At 44.1% G+C, this 21,573-nt stretch overlaps 1 protein-coding gene across 4 annotated transcripts in view; it reads right to left on the bottom strand.

The window, feature by feature from the left end:
- Window positions 1–21,573, bottom strand: part of RBM12B (RNA binding motif protein 12B) — a 149,269-nt gene that overhangs the window by 93,963 nt on the left and 33,733 nt on the right. The window lies entirely within an intron of this gene.

Here is a 21,573-nt window from a genome sequence, read left to right as displayed (position 1 = left end):
GTGATTTTTTTGAATGCCCATGAAAATTCACATTTAAATACATGTTTTAACATATTTTATCAATATGCATTTTAAAACATATTTTATCTCTCAGTATGTATTTCTAAACGTATTTTGTCCCACAATGTGCATTTTGATATGCATTTTTTAGCTGAGAACTGCATTGGAAAATTCAGAGAAGTGTAAAATCTGAAGGATAACCACATTCTGATCTGTACACTAATCCAGGAGGTATAGATTGTGTCAGTTCATGCTGGAATTCACAAATATCGCATTCCTCAAGCAGCCCTAGTGACAAGGGGATGGAGAGTGTCCAACATTTGAGGTAAACAAAGAATGCCTAGATGGGTTGAGAGCACTCCCCTGATCCACTCTTTTATAGCTTTTGAAGTAGACATGTACAGTAAGCACAATCCAATGCATGTTCAGACAGTGAAAAAGTGAAAAAGTCCAGTATGGCTGGCTGGGGAATGCTGGGAGTTGTAGGACTTTTTCTGTCTAAACTTACTTTATTTATTTATTTATTTATTTATTTATTTATTACATTTATATCCCACCTTTCTTCCATTGTGGAATGCAAGGTGGCTACATGTGGTTCCCAGGTGGTCTCCCCTCCAAGCACTGGCCAGACCCAGGCCTGCTTAGCTTCAGCCTTCGGACTATGCCTTGGAACATGCATAGGACTGCACCCTAAAAGTCTGCAACCCTACTCAGGCATTTTAGTCCCCCCACATAATTCAAACTGCCTGAGTGAGAGCACTCCCTCACACATTACCCTCCACAAATTGGAGGGTACAAGTGCAGTAAGGAGCCTGCTCTACTCAGATAGGCTCCCTGCTCAATCAGGGTTTGAAATCATGTCTGGAGCCTACATAAATACAGCAGGCTCCCTGCTGCAGATATTCATTGTGGAGCGGTGACAGAGCTAGTGTGCTTCCCCCCACTTTCCCTCATGCAGTTCTAATTGCATGGGGATGAGAATGCCCCAATGCAGCTCAAGAGTTCCATTTCTAGCAATGGGGTTTTGCCATAGGAAGTCATGTAATGTACACAGCCCTCAATTATAGATGTGGAGAGTCAGGTTGACAATCACCCAGGAGCCTAATAAATATGAACAATATATCGTTCTCTTATACATTAAAAATAGCCAACAAATTAATTGAGAAGTATCATAATTAATCAGCAACAAAATGCAAATGATCCAAACCCAACCACTGTAACGTCGCATGGTGTGACTGTGAGCTAATTGTTGCTAGTCAGATTGCACTTTCTTTCGCGGTTCTTTTCTGTTTGTCAGTTTGTATTTCTCTACATTGAAGCTGTCTGATCTATCTGCTTTCATCCTTTCTTTCTCGCATCCCTCAGGTTTCTCTTCAGCAACTTTCCTCAGTTTCTTCTCCTTCGTCGGCCTGGAAAAAGCATTCAGATCCTGAAGATGTCCATTTCAATGCTAGGTGCAGAGGCTCTTTGGTCATGAGAGCTGTCAAAACAACTTTGCCTTTGAAGTATGTTGTTTCCATATATGTAGGGTCAAACTAGACCCAGCATTAATTGCATGAACATGCATGTTGTTTGTTATGTAAATAGCCGCTCCCAGGGAGCCCTGATCAGCCTTACCCATGGTCTTGACAAAAATCACCTCTCTGAAGCTGCTATCTGCATTTCAAGGAGAGCTTCTATTGGCTTCAATGGGAGCTTCCCTTGAGATGCAAACAGCTACTGCAAAGAGGCGATTTTTGTTGGGACTGTGGCAGGGAGAGAAAAAGTTAAACTCCTGCTCCCCACCCTTCATGGTCCCAAGGCTGCTCAGGCTTCCTACAGATGGTATTTACATAACAAAAATGTACAAATTAATTGCATTCACAAAATTAATGTCATGTTCTAGTTTGACTCTTAATAAAAATAGTTTTAGTGGGACTGAGTGGTACAGATGTGGGTGCGATAGGGAAGTAACCTCAGCATTGAACTCAAGAGCACTTCAGACATTCATTAGAGTTGTCAACCCAGGGAGAGGTTAGTCTTCCTACTCCCAGATACACCTAAGCTACTCCCAGATAAACCCATACCTTTAGATTGGCATTTGGTAGTATTAGTGGGTCAGACCTATTGGAGGAAGACCCCATGATTTGTAGCACGGGGAGGAGAAACACACAGCCTGAGGCTGCAAAGAACTGTGCCTCTACCCAAATCATTAAAAAGAAATCCAAAAAAGACTTCTGTTTATCAAACTTGGATTATTTTCCAAGGTGAACTTGACTCAAGACAGACAATCTTTAAAAAATCATCTGAAGCCATCCTTTGTCCCAAATATACTGGTCTTTAATCACAATGTGTAGATTAAAACTATTTGTATTCTACTGCAGGTAATGAGAGAAATAACACTTTTTTGCAGGTATTCTAATTTCTAATGAATACATGACATGCTGTTCCCCCCCCACATCAACTCAATTGAGCCCTCATACAGCAATCAGAAGAAAGAGATTTGATCCATAGTCCATTTCACTCAACTTAAGAAATACTAAGATTAAGAGAGCCTTGTGTGGCGCAGAGTGGTAGGCGGCAGTATTGCAACCAAAGCTCTCCCCACGACCTGAGTTCGATCCCAGCAGAAGCCGGGTCTCGGGTAGCCGGCTCAGGTCGACTCAGCCCTCCATCCTTCCAAGGTCGGTAAAATGAGGACCCAGCTTGCTGGGGGAAAGGTAGTCACGACTGGGGAAGGCAATGGCAAACCACCCCGCTACAGTCTGCCATGAAAATGCCAGCGCAAGCGGCGTCCCTCTAGGGGTCAGTAATGACCCGGTGCTTGCACAGGAGGAACCTTTCCTTTCCAAGATTAATAAAAGGAGACCAATTTATTCTATTCTCATTTTTTTAAGGGGAAAGAGTGACTTAATAGTGAGAGAAAGAAACCTGGTACTTTTCTCTCTGAAGACAATGGCATGAAGATTCTTCTCCATCATGCATAGTATCAATGTCGTTGGGTGGGCAGGATAGGTCCTTTGGGCGGGTAGCAATGCATAAGCAGAGTGCTTATACTACAGTCTTTTGCTGCCCTCTAGAAGTAGATTCATGAACACATCTTGCTCCAATAGAATATCTTTCACAAGTTGGCCACAATTGAACTCAAAATTACGCACACTCAAGCCCATTAAAGCTTGAGTGCATTTAACTCTGTTGAATTGTGACCATCAAAATTTGCAATGCTGATGCAAACTCGGCTAAAGGATGCAGTTCTGCACATACTGCTTTATACACAATATCCACTGATTTCAAAGAGACTGTGCAACTGTTTTGAGGACTGTAGCCTGGTTTCCCAGTTCTGAATATTTACACTGCCATATCTGCTTAGAATGCTAGCATAATATCAAGGGTTCTGAAGGTGAACTGGAATAGCAATAGAAACCTCCCTTTGTAAACATGCATTTGCTGATCCAACAAGTCTTATAATCAGGCCATAGGAAGTTAGAGATAGAGAGATAGAGATAGAGAGATAAAGATAGAGAGATAGATAGAGATAGATATCAGACCATAATGCTGCTGCTTGAGCTAATCTTGCATTCATTTTGCATTGGTGTCATTCAATATGTTACTGCACGTCAAAGTTCACATCTGTCCACTTACATGTATGCATATGTGTACTCATACATGTACATGTGTGTCCACTGAACCAACAAATACAGGGATATTTTACAAAGGTGTGGTGCATGTGCAGCTGATCATGCACTACACCTCAACAAATTGGGAAAATCAGCTTGAGGACAGCAATCAAGGGAAACCATTCAAATTCTATTTAACACAAATATTTTACAGCAGAAGAGAATGCTTGGCTAGCATACCAATCCCCTCACACTTGGACCAACACACTATTTCTAAGAGCAATAACAGTGGTAGAGAAAGACGGAAGAAGGAAATTAGAGTTTTCCAAATAAGGAGAGGTGAGGGCACTAGGGAATTGGAAAGCTATGTGTAGCAGGGGGCTTTGAAGTACAATGACGTAAGGTGGACCACGTGAGGGACAGAATGGATAGAACCAGAGGAATATCAGGAGAAAGAGAAAGAAATAAAGTCAATGTGGGTATATTTGCTTTGTTTCAGAGTAAGGAGAACCCAAGGGACCTTAATTCCTGGTTGGCCATGGCTACTTGGAAACTCACAGAGGGCACAAGCTACCCTCTGGTCTACAGGCCTTCCAACACTAATTCAAAATGGGGCAGCCACCCCAGTCTCCAAACTACCCTATGCTCTGTGGTTTTTCTTCCCAAGCTGACAAAGGCTACCACCAGCAATGATGGGGAGATCAAATGGCTAGCTAAGCCATTATTCGGCATCCCAGAGCCAAACCATTTCAGTTGCAAAAATAGATTTTGAAATGCAGAGCTAAAAAATTAGGCATCTTCTTGGATTCAGAGTCCTCCAAGGGAAATAACATAATGCAGAAAGAGGCAAGGGACCTCAGAGGAAGGAGGGAACCCAGGGTAACTAGCTAAAAGTGCCACGGTGGTTGTGCTTGACTTGAGACCCTGAAACCCCTCCACACAATGCCCTAGGCGTTCAGCTTGTCCACCAAACAAATTAGCTGCTGGACTGAGCTTAGAGTTAGCAATTCCTAAGGAGTGACACAGCCTCCTGCAAGGCACAGCTCCCCACTGGGGCAAGAACTGAGCTCACAGTATAGTCAGGCTGTGCCACAAATGGAAGCTGACTAAAGAGCCACAATGGGTGCTTCATTAGGGGGTGAAGCTCTGTCTGGGCATACAAGGCAGAGAGATGGTCCCCACAGAAAGGAGAGAAAGGGGAACTCTGATCCTGCAGACATGATCTAAACACAAAAGCAGGAGAGGGAGAGTGCTAGAAAGGATCACGCCGAACAGGCCAAAGAGCCAAGCAAACCTCAGATGAATCTTGGAGCTGTGCAATAGAGTCTATCCATGCTGAGTCCTGCAAGCAATGAATGGCACTGGGTGTTCAAACTCAAAAGGGTTCAAACAAGGGGCAATGGCCTTGGGTGGACTTAGGATGGGGTAAAACAAAGGGATCAATAGCTGGACTCGGGGGAATGAATGGAACCTCAAGGAGGTCCCTAGCTAGCTGCCTAAAACTTACAAAAGCCATGCTAGTCCTCAAGGTATGCAAGACCCTACACATTATATATGCTAAAAAGGGTGTTTCCACTGATAATTTTATTGGCTCAGGATCAGTTCCCTCACACTCACATTTTGTACTAACAGAAAAAGAGACTTGAGATGGACAGAAAAAGGCACCCATTGTTATGTGTGTGTGTGTGTGTATACATACATGCATACATACATACATACAAAAAAACATCCAAGCTAGGGATGCTTTTATTGTAAATTCTGAGTTAGTTGCAAGTGCTCTGCTGCTTAACAGAGGATACAGCTGAGATGCTGAGACTGGACATACCGCAAGTGTAACATATGCTCCCTAAGCATATAGACTAGTTCTGGAAGTTGAAACAAAGAAGAGTATAACAAAGAGCACACAGGCATCCTTCCTTCAGGAAACTCAGTCTGACAGAAATAGTGGTGTGCAACTGTTCCTCAAACTTTACTCTGATCAGAAGCCAAGACAAGCTCTCCTGCTGTTTGCAAGACCACCACCACCCTTTCTCTTTCTCTCTGTGATACTTTGAACTAACAATAATATTGAATATTTGCTCAGCTGATAAGGATAAGGAAGGAACATTGAGAGACCTTATGCAACAGCACCACCTAGTGCCAACTGCAATCAAATTAAACCTAGTGAGATTTAATGCCAGTACAAACAAACATTTTAACCTCTTCACATTCACTCAGGCAAAGACAAAAATTGTTTCACTATCATTTCACAAGCAGCCATTTCACAAGTTTATTCTAGTGCAACCAATTTATGCTTTCATGCTGTTTTATCTAATCTTGGTTCTTATACTGTTTTTAATGTAATTTTAATGTGATGTTTTGAATTTCATTATTAAACGTTTTTGCTCGTATGTTTGCCACCACCTGCAATGTTTTTACAGAAAGGTGTGCTAAAAGTGTTCAAATAAATCATACCATTCCAATCACTGTATCAGATTCCTCAACAGTAAATGCATTTAGTAGAAATAAGATCCAGAATGATGTTCAGTGTGCCCACCAAGTTTTGGATTATTTCCACTCCGTTTAGGATCGGGGCATAATTTATCAACAAATTTAGTCAGAGCAAGCTACAAGTGAAAATTGTATTATCAAGAATTTCCATGAAAACAGGATTTTCCATGCCTCTGTTTTTAAGACAGCCCTTGCTGAATCAACTCAAATATATATAATTGCTGGGAATGCAGTAGAACAGGGGTGGGGAACCTCAGATTGCAGGGGCCAAAACTGGCCCTCTGGGGTCTCAATCTGGCCTTGCAGGTTTCCCCAGATAGACTGGTAGAGAAGGGCGCTTTTTGAGTTTGATATCTTTTCTGTTGATTATTTGACTATAATAAACTGAACTGAAAGTAATAGTTAGCATTTATATAGCACATTCCGAGTGTTCACTAGTGTTTATATTATGCCAATAATCCTTACAGAAGTCTAAACTAGAATGCACATACAGGGATGTGGCTGAGATCCGTGGCTCACTAAGACCACCTTGTGAATTTCCATCTGAGGTGACATTTGGAAAACAGACCTCCTGGCTCACAGTTCACATTCTTGGTGTATTTTCATACATTCAACTTAAAGCAGTTCTTGCTTCTATCTCTTTGTAATGTGGAGGTAAAGCTTGCACTGCCCAGAATGCTCATTTGAATGACAAATGCCTCTCTCCCATTTCTCTCTTCCTCATTAACAATGATTTAACATACAGATGTCTAGTGCAAGAGAGGCTCCAACATGATTTAAGCCTCAGGTGTGGAAAATGTTCTCCACTGCTATGCAGCAACACTAGCTCCGTCTGTTCCAGCATTCTGACTCCAACTGTGGCCAGAAGAACTGTAGAGGAGGGAAGAGATTTGGGAATTCTGGTCAGTCACAAGATGGTTGGTGATACAACTGCCAAAAAGGCAAAGGCAGATTTTAGATTAAATCAGTTTAATGTGTCTAGGAATGAGAGGGATGTATGAATAACATTGTACAAAGCATCATGGATGAGTAACTGCCTCCAGTTTTCATTACTCATGTCTACCCCCAATATCACAGTGGATCTCAAAATCACCATGTGGTAGTTACTACTACAGAGCAGGGCTGGGAAATCTCAGACCTCCAGGCCAAATCTAGCCCTCCTGGGTTCCCAATCTGACCTTCTAGGGTTACCAAGACATCCACATACCCTTGTCCTGACCACACACCCTTTCTACTGGCCACTGATCATTTGGTAGTTTTCCAGCTTTTGGGGTTTTTTTGCATTCTAAAAGGTTGAAATGTTTTTTCCTGCTGTCAGTAAGAGTTTTAAGCTAAAATATGCTGGTAGTTTGGCCCTACCACTGGAATGAGAACCTCTAATAGCTTGTCCAAAACTGAATTTGGCCCTCAACCTGAAAGAAGTTCCCTGCCCTGCTGTAGAGAATGACCTGTTTCACAATCAGTTATTTTGGGAAGGTCCCCAAAGTAAAATCCTCAGGCGTTATCTTCACCAGCTACTGCAAGCCTCCCAAATGCTCCTGGTTTTGTAAAATGAGCACTGCCAGAACTGTATGGACATTTGATGGCATAATGCAGCCTTCCCCAACCTGGTGCCCTCTGCAGCTTGCCATAACTTGTTTCCCCTTTACTTCTCCAGCCCACTCCCTGCACACATCCTATGGTCCTTTGCAGCACAACCCCCCTTGTATCCTTGTCCATACAGAGGGAAAGTTTTCTGGCTTCCCACCCCACTCCGATCGCTACCCCTTTTCAGCACAATTTTTCCATTCCCAACATTTTTTTTACATTATTTTTCTGCGCTTTCAAAGTATGCAAAAGGCTTTGTATTGGTTTTTTATTTTAATGTTTCTGTTGTTCACAAGTGCACAACTGCACATATTCACTTCTCTGCTATTTACTTTCCTCAGTAGTACAGATCAATAGCCCCTCTGTATGTGTTGAAATCCCACTTCTCAGTTTCATCCTCTCACTGTTATACAACTTGAACTGACACTTGTCAGTTTCCCCCATCCCCACTTCACTGCTTCCCTTGACCCCAAACTTTGAAAGATGCAGCTGGACGGGACGGAGCTATTGGGGTGGTCTAGTGTAATTACAGAGCTATTGAGGAGGTCTACTCACTGCATATACTTGGCTTTTCTTTTTTTTCTGTTGTTTGGGTACTTCTCAAGTGTGCAAATGTGTGTGTTTTTTCCCCAGTCCTTCACAAGGGTGCAGATTTGCCTGCCCACTATGTACAGTCTGCAACAATACATTCACCTTGTCAATTTCCATGTAAATTACCTACTCCATGTCAATGCTGCCATTGACAGCAAACTCAGAAAGCTGTCAAGGGAAGTGCCATAGTGGAGTAGGTAATTTACAAGGAAATGGAAGGCAAATGTACTTCTGCAGACTGTACATCGTGTACAGGTGAATTGAATTTGCGCACTTGTGAACTTGCTAAGGACCGGGAGAAATAATAATAATTTAAAATTACCAATACATTTGCGTACTTCTGAACCACCAGGAAAAAAAAGGATGGCGAATGTGGTCTGGACAATTTCAAGTGCGATTTCGGTATCGGTGGAGGGGTGGACATCACTGATGAGGGAGAAGGGAGGTTGGAGGCAGCCCTAGCAAGATCCCAAGGAATGGCCAGGCTTTTCAGTGCTCTTGCCCAGCAGCTCTGTAGCCCTTTCTGTCAAAACATGCACAAGCTACTCCTCCGGGTTCAGCCATCACAACAAGCCACCTGAGAACAAGCCACCCTCAACAACCCAACAACAAGCCATTGGTTCTCAGGGTAGCTTGCGTGTGGTTAACAAACCACGCTAAATCATCTGTGCTGGGTTCGGATGTCATGGTAAGCCATGCTGACACAAACAAGGCTCACAACCCAGACATCCTCTCTCTCACATACTCACATATGTACACAGTATAACATGTGAATTCTGATTTGTTGGTTCCAATTTATTTTAATCAATTTTCTAATCAACTTGCTTAAGCTACCATTTTCCATCTGTACATTTTTAAATACTGAAATGATATAGTCTGATAATTAAGTAAAATTAAGTCTATACTTTTGTGCTAATGTATTTTTGAAAGGGGGAACTATTAAGGACAGTAAATTAAAAGCAATATTTCAAAAATTTGTGAGCAAGTCATATGCCATCTGGGCTTGGGACTGGGAACTGAGAACTCCTGGGTCCTATTCCTGTTAAAGACTTAAACTATAGGAAAAAGTGAACTAATTTTTCTTACCCTCGTTTCTGCTCTTTTATTCTTTCCATATATTTTTATTTTTCCCTCACATGACTCTGAGCAATCAGGATGAATAAAAATATTATAAAACAGATTAAAATTAATTAAAAGAATACTAATGAAATCCATACAATAAAAATACAAATTATATACCAAATTAAATCCACCTACTGTTTCCCTACCCCTAACCACAGAAATCTAATTCAAACAGAATGGGCTTATAATACTTCAGGAAACTGCTCAGGTTCAACATTGGGCAGGCTTCCAGAGGAAGTAAATCCTATTATCATAGGAGCACTGGTAGTCTGTAACTGCAGGGGAAGTGTTTGCAAAGCCTGGGCTATGGTGGCTCCTAGGCTGTGTGAGTTCAACGTGCATATTATCTCCTGCCATGCAGGATTCAGGTTTTGAATTCACAACTATAGTTATCACAAGTGCTCAAAATGTTCACATCCGTAGTGGTATGTCAAAAATGTGTTTGTTGAGGGAAGTACACTGCCCAAATACAAATAGTCCAATGTGTGTAATATCAAGTGATCTCAGTTCAAAGATACTGAGGTCCCAAGTACATTTTATTTGGGAGATCCATGACTGAATCCACAAACAAGTGTCAGGAGATCCCATCACAGACCTCCCACATAAAGTGCAGTTTGGCCCTGGGCCATGTGTTCCCATTAGAACATAAGATACTTGTTTTGGAACAGCTAACGGTCCATTTAGTCCTGCATCTTGTTTAGTAAAAAAGCAAACGAGATGCTTTCAGAAAGTCCACAGTAGGATATGAAGGCAATACCCTTCTCCTGCTGATGCTCCCCACCTCTGAATCGGGATATTCCATTTAGCTATCATGAGTAATAACTAGTGATAGACCTCTCCTCCATTCAGTTATCTAACCCCCTTTAAAGCCGTACTAGGGTAGCCCTGAAATTCCCTGCACATAAAAAGCTATCATGAGTGTGACAAGGAGTCCTGTGAAAGACGTTTTTGATGTAAGGGGTTTTCAGCTATATCAGCCTTCCCCAACCTGGTGCCCTTCAGATGTGTTGGACTGCAACTCCCATCATTCGCAGGCTGCATGGCTGAACTATATGAAGGCCCACCTACATTCTGTAGTGGTACAGTCACACAAAGACTGTCTTCCTGAGCATCTGAATCAACCCTGTGTGGGCTAATTGTGGGGATTCTGGTGCATGGGTAACACAGAAATAGTCACTGGCCAATCTTGGGAAATGCAATGATTTCTACAGAGGATAGGTTCCCAGCCATTATATCTCTGCAGTATCACCACCCAGTTGCAGTATCTGGCAATGGATGTGGAAATTCGGTACCCACAAGTTTGCAAAGGAACAGTTAGAAATGCACATGTGTTGCTAGAGTCCAAAGAAGCTAAGCTATAAATCAATATGCCTTTCATGACAAACGTTGCCTGTCATGAACTCACTAGGTGGCTTTAGAGCTGAACGTCAGCCAAGAAATATTTTAAATAAATACATACACACATACATACACAAGGCATCATTCCTTTCCCTGTCTCCACGCCTCCCACAGTCTGCAGTATGATAACACAGACCTACCTTGCAGGGCTGTTGTATGTCATGTATTGTCAGTAATATTAATAAATGTTAAGTGTTATCAGAGCCAGTGTCAGGTGCTGACACTATTGGGCAACTGCCAAGGCCGCAGCGCCTCAAGAGGACCCACTCATTGTGACCTCTAACCAGGTACAGCTGAGAAAACACACACCCCCTATAGATGGATGGAGCTCCCTCCTCTTTGCTTCTTTGTGGCAAAAACTCCCCCTATGCCTCCTGCTTAGAATCGAAGCAGCACAGGCATCGCTCACTTCTCAAATCAGGCACGCAAGAGGCAGTTAACATAAGAAGAGCCAAGCTAGATCAGACCAAGGGTCCATCTAGTCCAGCATTCTGTTCATACAATGGACAACCAATTGCCCATGGGAGACCCACAAGCAGGACACAAGTGCAAGAGCACTCTCCCGCCCATCTTCCCCAGCAACTGGTGTACATAGGCTCACTGCCTCAGATACTGGAGGTAGCATATAGTCATCAGGACTAGTAGCCATTCATAGCCTCCTCCTCCATGAATTTGTCAATCCCCTTTTAAAGCCATCCAAACTGGGGGCTATCACTACATCTTGAGGTAGTGGATTCTATAGCTTAACTATCATAGAATAGAATCATAGAATACTAGGGTTGGAAGGGGCCCACAAGACTGTCGACTCCAACCCCCTGCTGAATGCAGGAATCTACGTCAAATCATCCCTGACAGATGGCTGTCCAGCTTCAGCTTGAATGCCTGCAGTGGGGGAGAGCCCACCACCTCCCTAGGGAATTGGTTCCATTAACGTATTGCTCTAACAGTCAGGAAGTTTTTCCTGATGTTCAGCCAAAATCTGGCTTCCTGTAACTTGATTTATTTATTTATTTATTGCATTTATACCCCGACTTTTTTCCTCTTGCAAGGAACCCAAGGCGGCTTACATTATCATCCTCCTCTCCATTTTATCCTCACAACAACAACCCTGTGAGGTGGGTTGGGCTGAGAGTCTGTGACTGGCCCAAAGCCACCCAGTGAGCTTCCATGGCCGAGTGGGGACTAGAACCCAGATCTCCCAGCTCCTAGTCCAACACTCTTGCCACTGAGAAGAGATCCTGGCCTTCCTCTCTGTGACAACCTTTCAAGTACTTGAAGAGCGCTATCCTATCTCCCCTCAGTCTTCCCTTCCCAAGGCTAAACATGACCAGTTCTTTCAGTCTCTCTTCATGGGGCTTTGTTTCCAGTCCCCTGATCATCTTTGTTGCCCTCCTCTGAACCCTCTCCGGTTTGTCTGCATCCTTCTTAAAGTGTGATGCCCAGAACGGACACAGTACTCCAGATGAGGCCTAACCAGTGGTGAGTAGAGGGGAACTAGTACTTCCCAGGATTTGGAAGCTGTATTTCTATTAATGCAGCCCAAAACAGCATTTGCCTTTTTTGCAGCCACATCACATTGTTGGCTCATATTCAGCTTGTGATCGACAACAATTCCAAGATCCTTCTCGCTTGTCATGTTGTTGAGCCACGTATCCCCCATCTTGTAAGTGTGCATTTGGTTTCTTTTTCCTAGGTGCAGAACTTGGCATTTATCCCTATTACATGTCATTCTGTTGTTTTCTGCCCAGCACTGCAGCCTATCAAGATCACTTTGAATTCTGTTTCTGTCTTCCAAGGTATTAGCTATCCCGCCCAATTTTGTGTCATCTGCAAATTTGATCAGCATTCCCTGCACCTCCTCCTCCAAGTCATTAATAAAAATGTTGAACAACACTGGGCCCAGGACTGAGCCCTGTGGTACTCCACTCGTTACCTCTCCCCAGTTTGAGAAGATCCCATTGATAAGCACTCTTTGAGTTCAGTCCTGCAGCCAACTGTGGATCCACCTGATTGGTGTTTCATCTAGCCTGCTTTGGGCTAATTTGCTAATCAGGATACCATGGGGCACTTTCTCAAAAGCTTTGCTGAAGTTGAGGTATATTATGTCCACAGCATTCCCACAGTCCACAAGGGAGGTTACCTGATCAAAAAATGAGATCAGATTAGTCTGGCAGGATTTGTTCTTGACAAATTCATGTTGGCTTTGAGTAATCACAGCATTGTTTTCAAGGTGCTTACAGATGGATTGCTTTATAATCTGCTCCAGAATTCTCCTATAGTTTGATGTCAGACTGACTGGTCTGTAGCTCCCAGGTTCCTCCTTTTTGCCCCTTTTGAAGGTAGGGACAACATTAGCCCTCCTCCAGTCATCTGGCACTTCACCATCCTCCATGATTTCTCAAAAATAATAGGCAGTGGTTCTGAGATTTCTTCTGCCAGTTCCTTTATTACTCTAGGATGCAGTTCATCTGGCCCTGGAGATTTGAACTCATTCAAAGTAATTAGGTGTTCCTTGACCATATGCCTATCAATCTCAAGCAGCAATCCTGCCCCTTCAGCCTGTACTTTGCCTTTGCCAGGGGGATCATAGACCCTCTCTTGGGAGAAGACTGAGCCAAAGTAGGAATTGAGCACTTCTGCCTTTTCCTTGTCATCTATTATCATTTTGCCATCCTTATTTAATAGTTGAACCACCATTTCTTTCCTCTGTCTTTTACTATGCATGTATCTGAAGAAACATGATACCCCTTCATGGATCACTGCCTTGTTGTGGCGAAGGGGCTTGCGTAACTCAGTGAAGCCATAAGCTATGCCGTGCAGGGCCACCCAAGACGGACAGGTCATGGCAGAGAGTTCTGACAAAATGTGGTCCACTGGAGAAGGAAATGGCAACCCACTCCAGTATTCTTGCCAAGAAAACCCCATGGAACGTATCACAAGGCTAAAAGAGATGACGCCGGAAGATGAGCCCCTCAGGTCGGAAGGTGTCCAATATGCTACTGGGGAAGAGCAGAGGGTATTTCCAAGTAGCGCCAGAAAGAGTGAAGCGGCTGGGCCAAACCCGAAAGGACACTCAGCTGTGGATGTGTCTGGCGGTGAAAAGAAAATCCGATGCTGTAAAGAACAATATTGTTTAGGAGCCTGGAATGTCAGATCAATGAATCAAGGTAAGCTGGAGGTGGTCAAACATGAGATGGCAAGATTGAACATCGACATCTTGGGAATCAGCGAACTCAAATGGACAGGCATGGGCGAATTTAATTCAGGTGACCATCATATCTACTATTGTGGGCAAGAATCCCTTAGAAGAAATGGAGTAGCATTCATAGTCAACAAAAGGGTGGGAAAAGCAGTACTGGGGTACAATCTTAAAAATGATAGAATGATCTCAGTACGAATCCAAGGCAAACCATTCAACATCACAGTAATTCAAGTCTATGCCCCAACCACTGAGGCCGAAGAAGCTGAGGTTGATCGGTTCTATGAAGACCTACAACACCTTCTAGAACTAACACCAAAAAAAGATGTCCTCTTCATCATAGGGGATTGGAATGCTAAAGTAGGAAGTCAAGAAATCACCGGGATAACAGGCAGGCATGGCCTTGGTGTACAAAATGAAGCAGGGCAAAAGCTAATAGAGTTTTGCCAAGAGAACACGCTGATCATAGCAAACACTCTTTTCCAACAGCACAAGAGGCGACTCTACACATGGACGTCACCAGATGGTCAATATCGAAATCAGATTGATTATGTCCTTTGCAGCCAAAGATGGAGAAGCTCCATACAGTCAGTAAAAACAAGACCTGGAGCTGACTGTGGCTCAGATCATGAGCTGCTTCTTGCAAAATTTCGGCTTAAATTGAAGAACGTAGGGAAAGCCACTAAACCTTTCAGGTATGACCTAAATCATATCCCTGATGAATATACAGTGGAGGTGAGGAATAGATTTCAGGGATTAGACCTGATAGACAGAGTGCCTGAGGAACTATGGACGGAGGTCCGTAACATTGTTCAGGAGGCAGCAACGAAATCCGTCCCAAAGAAAAAGAAATGCAAGAAAGCCAAGTGGCTGTCTGATGAGGCTTTACAAGTAGCTCACGAAAGAAGGGAAGCGAAAAGCAAAGGAGAAAGGGGAAGATATACCCAACTGAATGCAGAGTTCCAGAGAATAGCAAGGAGAGACAAGAAGGCCTTCTTAAATTAACAATGCAAAGAAATCGAGGAAAACAACAGAATGGGAAAGACTAGAGATCTCTTCAAGAAAATTGGAGATCTCAAGGGAACGTTTTGTGCAAAGACGGGCATGATAAAGGACAAAGAAGGCAGGGACCTAACAGAAGCAGATGAGATTAAGAAGAGGTGGCAAGAATACACAGAAGAACTATACAGGAAAGATCTGAATGTCCCTGATAGCCATGATAGTGCGGTCACTGAACTTGAGCCGGACATCCTAGAGAGTGAAGTCAAGTGGGCCATAGGAAGCATTAGTAACAATAAAGCTAGCGGAGATGACAGTATTCCAGCCGAGCTATTTAAAATCCTAAAAGATGATGCTGTTAAAGTGCTGCATTCAATATGCCAACAAATCTGGAACACTCAACAGTGGCCACAAGACTGGAAAAGGTCAGTTTACATTCCAATTCCAAAGAAGGGCAACGCCAAAGAGTGTTCAAACTACCGCACCATTGCGCTCATTTCACATGCCAGCAAGGTGATGCTCAAAATCCTACAAGCTAGGCTTCAGCAGTATGCGAACCGAGAACTACCGGAAGTACAAGCTGGGTTTCGAAGAGGCAGAGGAACTAGAGATCAAATCGCCAACATTCGCTGCATCATGGAGAAAGCAAGAGAATTCCAGAAAAACGTCTATTTCTGCTTCATTGACTACGCTAAAGCCTTTGATTGTGTGGATCACAACAAACTGTGGCAAATTCTGAAAGTGATGGGAGTACCAGACCACCTTACCTGTCTCCTGAGAAACCTGTACGAGGGTCAAGAAGCAACAGTAAGAACCAGACATGGAACAACCGATTGGTTCAAAATTGGGAAAGGAGTACGACAAGGCTGCATATTGTCACCCTGCTTATTTAACTTATATGCAGAGTACATCATGAGAAATGCCGGGTTGGATGAATCAGAGGTCGGAATTAAGATTGCCGGGAGAATTATCAACAACCTCCGATATGCAGACGATACCACCCTAATGGCAGAAAGCGAAGAGGATCTCAAGAGCCTCTTGTTGAGGGTGAAAGAGGAGAGTGCAAAAGCTGGTTTGAAACTCAACATTAAAAAAACTAAGATCATGTCATCTGGCCCTATCACTTCCTGGCATATAGAAGGGGAAGAAATGGAAGCAGTGACAGATTTTACTTTCTTGGGCTCCAAGATCACCGCAGACGGTGACTGTAGCCATGAAATTAAAAGACGCTTGCTCCTTGGGAGGAAAGCTATGGCAAACCTAGACAGCATAGTAAGAAGCAGAGACATCACCTTGCCGACAAAGGTCCGTCTAATCAAAGCTATGGTTTTCCCAGTAGTAATGTATGGCTGTGAGAGCTGGACTATAAGGAAGGCTGAGCGCCGAAGAATTGATGCTTTCGAACTGTGGTGCTGGAGAAGACTCTTACGAGTCCCCTGGACTGCAAGGAGGTCAAATCAGTCCATCCTAAAGGAAATCAGCCCTGAGTGCTCATTGGAAGGACAGATAATGAAGCTGAAGCTCCAATATTTTGGCCACCTAATGCGAAGAGAAAACTCCCTGGAAAAGACCCTGATGCTGGGAAAGACTGAAGGCAAAAGGAGAAGGGGACGGCAGAGGATGAGATGGCTAGATAGCATCACGGATGCAATGAATATGAACTTGAGCACGCTCCGGGAGAGAGCGCAGGACAGGAAGGCCTGGCGTGCTATGGTCCATGGGGTCACGAAGAGTCGGACACGACTGAACGACTGAACAACAACAACAATCTGAAGAAAGCCTTTTTGTTGCTTTTAGCATCCCTCGCTAACCTCAGCTCGCTCTCAGCTTTAGCCTTCCTGATGCCATCCCTGCAATTCTGTGCTATCTGCCTGTACTCCTCCTTTGAAGGTTGGCCTTCTTTCCACTTCCTATATGTGTCCCTTTTTGTTTTCAGGTCATCTCGAAGCTTTTTGTGAAGCCACATTGGCTTCTTCTGTTGTCTACCACCTTTTTTTCTTGTTGGAATTATTTGTGATTGTGCCTTTAGAATTTCCTTTTTTAAAAACTCCCACCCATCTTGGACTCCTTTTCTCGTTAAAGTCACTTGCCATAGGACCTTACTGATCATTGTTCTGAGTTTATTAAAATTGGCTTTCCTAAAATCCAGGGTACACGTTTGGCTACACTCCACTTTTGCTTCCTTTAGAACCAAGAACTCAAGTATAACATGGTCACTTTCCCCCAGAGTTCCCGTAACTGCTACTTTATTCACTGAGTCATCTCTGTTGGTTACGATCAAGTCAAGGATAGCCGATCCTCTGGTTCCTTCCTCTACTTTCTGTAGGAGGAAATTATCAGCAACACAAGTCAGGAATCTCTTGGAGGGGCCATGTTTTGCAGAATTTGTCTCCCAACAAATATTGGGGAAATTGAAGTCCCCCATTCCTACTACATCATGCTTCCTTGAAACCTTGGCAATTTGCTTTTCAAAAGTTTCATCCTCGTCTTCTCCTTGATTGGGTGGCCGGTAGTTGACTCCGACCACCATGTTCCTTTTACTCTGTGCTCCATTTATTTACTCCAAGATCATCCTCCTGTATTTCTGTGCAGAGATATGTATTTTTAACTTATATTGCAACTCTACCTCCCTTTCTGTTCCTCCTGTTCTTTTTGAACAAGTTATATCCTTCAGTTGCTGTATTCCAGACATGGGAGTCATCCCACCAAGTCTCAGTTACACCTATCAAGTCATAATGTCACTCCTGTATTAAGAGCTCAAGTTGGTTCTGTTTGTTTCCCATACTCTGGACATTAGTGTATAGACCTCAAAGGCCATGTGCGTTACAGTCTGGCTTTCTTCCTACATGTCTGTGAAGACTGTTATTGGGCACTATTAGAGCTGTTCTCTCCGTTGTGGTGCATGAGCCTTCATCCATTGTTACCCCCAACTTTACGTATCCCTCCCCTGTAGTTTTCAGTTTAAAGCCCTCCTGATGAAATTCTTCATGCTGTGGCCAAACACATTCTTCCCAGCTTTTGTGAGGTGCATCCCATCCCTTGCCAACAGTCCATCTTCCAGGAAGTACAGCCCGTGGTCCCAGAATCCAAATCTCTTGTACCAGCACCACCTTCGTAGCCAGTCATTCACCCAGAGTATTTTTCTTTCCCTTTCTGTCCCTCTTCTAACTACTGGAAGGATGGATGAGAAAACTATCTGGGCCCCAAAGTTCTTGAGTTTCCTTCACAACGCTTCAAAGTCTGACGTGATTTCTTCATAGATCCGCTTGGCAGTATCATTTGTTCCCACATGGATGAAAAGAAAGGGATACCTGTCAGTGGGCTTTATGGGTGCAGGCAACCTTTCAGTCACATCTCTAATCCGTCCTCCCGGAAGACAGCATACCTGGCAAGTCCACAGGTCTTCACAACATACTTGTGTTTCGATCCCATGCAGCAAAGAGTCTCCCACCACTACCGCTCTTCTCTTCCTGTTGTTGTAGGCCTTGGTTTCATCGCCTCTGCTTGACTGACCTTCAGCCTCTTGCTCACTCTCGTGCAGGTTCCCCTGTAATTCTTCCTCTGCAGGCTGTCCTCCAGTCTCATCCTCAAGTACCTGGAAATGGTTCCATAGCTCCACTGCCTCCACTGGTGCAGAATGGCTTCTAGTTCTTCTGCTCCTGTCACCCTTTTCCAAGGAGCATGCTCTATTTCATTTTTCCTCACCTCAGCATTTTCCTCTTCTGCCTCAGCTTGCTGTTCCTCTTCTAGCTTCTGTTCTTCACTTTGCTGCTGTAGTTCCACGTTCTGTCCAAGAACTCTTTGTGTTCTCTTATTCCCTGGAGGGTCAACACTCACCACTCCAGTACTCTTACTTTTTCTTCCAGCAGCATGATCAACTTGCACTTGTTGCAGGTGTAGGCCATGTTGTTCTCAGGCAAGAAAACAAACATGGCACACCCCTTGCAAGTCACCACCACTGGAGAGTCTTGTCCTTCCATAGTCTCTTTTCCCTTTTTGCAGGGATGGCAGAGAATTCCGCCACGGATCTCGGGGAGGCTGAATGCCAGTGCATTCGGCCCCCTAAAATCTGTGGGGGAACAGCCCGCCACCCCCCCGCCAATCCCCCCGGGATGAGACTTACCTGGGGCGGATCTTCCGGGCGGCGGCAGCTGCGGCTGCGGCAGCGGTGGCTGTGGCGGCTGGTCTTCCAACCGGCTGCCACCGCCGCCATTTGCAGGGGGTTTTTTTTACACCAACATGATAGGCTATGTAAGTTTTTACGTAGCCTAAAACGACTGGGTAAAAAAAAAAAGGCATATGCAAATGGCGGCGGCTATGGCCGCTGCCATTTGCGTTCCTTATTTTGGGCCGACTTAGGCTACGTAAATAATTACGTAGACTAAGACGGCGAAAATAAGGGGAACGCAAATAGCGTCCACTACGCTATTTGCGTTCCCCCTATTTTCACCGTCTTAGTCTACGTAAATATTTATGTAGATTAAGACATCAAAAATAAGGAACGCAAATGGCGGCAGCCATAGCCGCCGCCATTTGCGTACGCGGGTTTTGTTTTGTTTTTTCCCCAGAGCCCTCCACGGCCAGAAATCTGGCTGCGGACGGCTCTGGCCTGGCTGGGCCTGGCCGGCTGCTCCATGAAGCTGCCGCGGAGCACAGCCGGCCAAGGAGGATTCCGGGGCGGGGGAGGAACGGAGTGCCTCCCCCCCATCCAGGATTCCGGGGGGAGGGACGGAGCGCCTCCCCACCACCACCATCAGCATAATCCATGAACGGGTGATTTTCGTACATCCCTACCTTTTTGTGTCTAGCTTTCTGGTTGTTCTAGAGTAGCCTGTGCCTGGTCCTCTACTCACTGCAGGTTAAAACCAGAGTCCCACTTTGTCTCCTTTGTCTCTTCTGCCACTGCAACTCCCCTGGCCAACTCCTGTTTGCTCTTCCTGTCTGCTCGCTCTGATTGCTCGCTCTCTGGGAGCTTGCTTGCTTCTATAATCCCTAGATCAGCTGGAGCAGCTTCCTCTGCTCTGCTCTGCTCTGCTCAGCTGGGAGGTGGGAAACAGACTGAAACTTCCTGCCCACACAGCTGCTGGGAGTACTCAGGCCACACCTCCTCAATTCAATTGGAGCTCTCAGGAGCACCTGGTGAGCTCACAGCCATGCAGAAGGAAAAGGACTATGCACTGTATGAAGAAGTGTTTCCTTTAATCTGTCCTGACTCTCCCACCAATTAGCTTTATGAAATGATCCCAGGTTCTAGTATTATGAGAGAGGTAGAAAAATGTCTCCCTATCTACTTCCTCCACACCATGCATAATTTAGTACACCTCTATCATGTCTCCACTCACTCTCCTTTTTAATAAGCTAAACAGTCCCAAATCTTGCAACCTTTCCTTGTAGGAGAGTTGTTCTAGCATTGATCAATTTAAGGCACAATCCTATGCATGCTTAGACAGAAAAAAGGCCTACAACTCCCATGCTGGGGCATGCAGGGAGTTGTACGCCTTTTTTCTGCTAAACATGCATAGGATTGCACCCTTAATTGCCCTTTTCTGCACCTTTTCTAACTCTTTTTAGAAGAGTTATATCCTTTTTTAGGTGTGATGACCAGAACTGTACATAATATTCTAAGTGTGGTCAAACAAGAGATGTGTGCAATAGCAGTAGATACTGGCAGTTTTATTTTCAATTCCTTTCCTAATTATGCCTAACATGGAATTTGCCTTTTTCACAGCAGTCACACACTGGGTTGACATTTTCATTGAACTGTCCACCAGAACCTCAAGATCTCTTTCTTGGTCAGTCACTGCTTGCTCAGATCCTATCAGTGTATATGTGAAGCTGAGATTTTTTGCCCCAACATGCATCTCTTTACAGTTGCTTACACTGAATTGCATTTGCCATTTTGATGTCTGTTCTCCTTTTGGAGCTCTTCACAATCCCTTGTAGTTTTACCCACCCTAAATAATTTGGTGATATCAGCAGACTTGGCCACCTCGCTGCTCACTCCAAATTCCAGATAATTTATGAATAAGTTACAAAGCACTGGCCTCAATACATATCCCTGTGGGACCCTACTGTTTACATCCCTCCAGTGCAAGAATTGGGTTTATCTGTTTTAATAGTGTTTTATCATATTTTATTGAAAATTATTGGTTTTCTATTTGTTTTTGCATGTTTTCGTATTGTCTTGATCTTGTATACCACCTTGAGAGTGCTCTATCCTTAAAGGCAGCCTTAAAAAAAAATCATTTTAATTAAATAAATAAAGGAGCCACCACTCCCCGCCCCCCCATCACTCATTTACCTTCCTCTTCTAGGTGCCTTCCCTGGGGTACTTGAGAGTATATCCAGGCTGGATTTGGGCTTGGATGTACTCTCAAGTACCCGCCCAGAAGGTACCCTCGCTGGGCCTAATCCCAACTGCTGCTCTGCCCAGACCTAGCAAACACAGATGTCACCACTTTCTCTCCATCACTAGCCTGCCCTCTCCCAATATCCCAGATAATCCGCATCTGCAGGGCACAGGGAAAGAACAGGAAAATTAATGGATGCAATTTGGCTGGAAGCTCTTTCTTTGGGCTGCAGTGCAACATC

This window comes from Heloderma suspectum, chromosome 4 (assembly GCF_057233095.1).
Source record: "Heloderma suspectum isolate Gila_16-S chromosome 4, 16-S_ref, whole genome shotgun sequence".
Classification (NCBI taxonomy): domain Eukaryota; kingdom Metazoa; phylum Chordata; class Lepidosauria; order Squamata; family Helodermatidae; genus Heloderma; species Heloderma suspectum.
The sequence above is the reverse complement of the archived record's forward strand: the minus strand, read 5'-3'. Positions and strand labels throughout refer to the sequence as shown.